The sequence below is a fragment of the Bison bison genome, unplaced genomic scaffold, assembly GCF_000754665.1.
Source record: "Bison bison bison isolate TAMUID 2011002044 unplaced genomic scaffold, Bison_UMD1.0 scf7180017864193, whole genome shotgun sequence".
Classification (NCBI taxonomy): domain Eukaryota; kingdom Metazoa; phylum Chordata; class Mammalia; order Artiodactyla; family Bovidae; genus Bison; species Bison bison.
The window spans coordinates 235,025-235,608 of record NW_011494765.1 but is presented as its reverse complement, the minus strand read 5'-3'; positions in this window follow the sequence as shown (position 1 = coordinate 235,608).

The window sequence follows — 584 nt, the reverse complement described above, 5'->3', positions numbered from 1 at the left end:
CACCTGGAGTAACAGGCAAATTTGGCCTTGGAATACAGAATGAAGCAGGGCAAAGACTAATAGAGTTTTGCCAAGAAAATGCGCTGGTCATAGTAAACACCCTCTTCCAACAACACAAGAGAAGACTCTCTACATGGACATCACCAGATGGTCAACACCGAAATCAGATTGATTATACTCTGCAGCCAAAGATGGAGAAACTCTATACAGTCAGCAAAAACAAGACCAGGAGCTGACTGTGGCTCAGACCATGAACTTCTTATTGCCAAATTCAGACTGAAATTGAAGAAAGTAGGGAAAATCACTAGACCATTCAGGTATGACCTAAATCAAATCCCTTATGATTATACAGTGGAAGTGAGAAATAGATTTAAGGGCCTAGATCTGATAGATAGAATGCCTGATGAGCTATGGAATGAGGTTCGTGACATTGTACAGGAGACAGGGATCAAGATCATCCCCATGGAAAAGAAATGCAAAAAAGTGAAATGGCTGTCTGGGGAGGCCTTACAAATAGCTGTGAAAAGAAGAGAAGTGAAAAGCAAAGGAGAAAAGGAAAGATATAAGCATCTGAATGCAGCGTT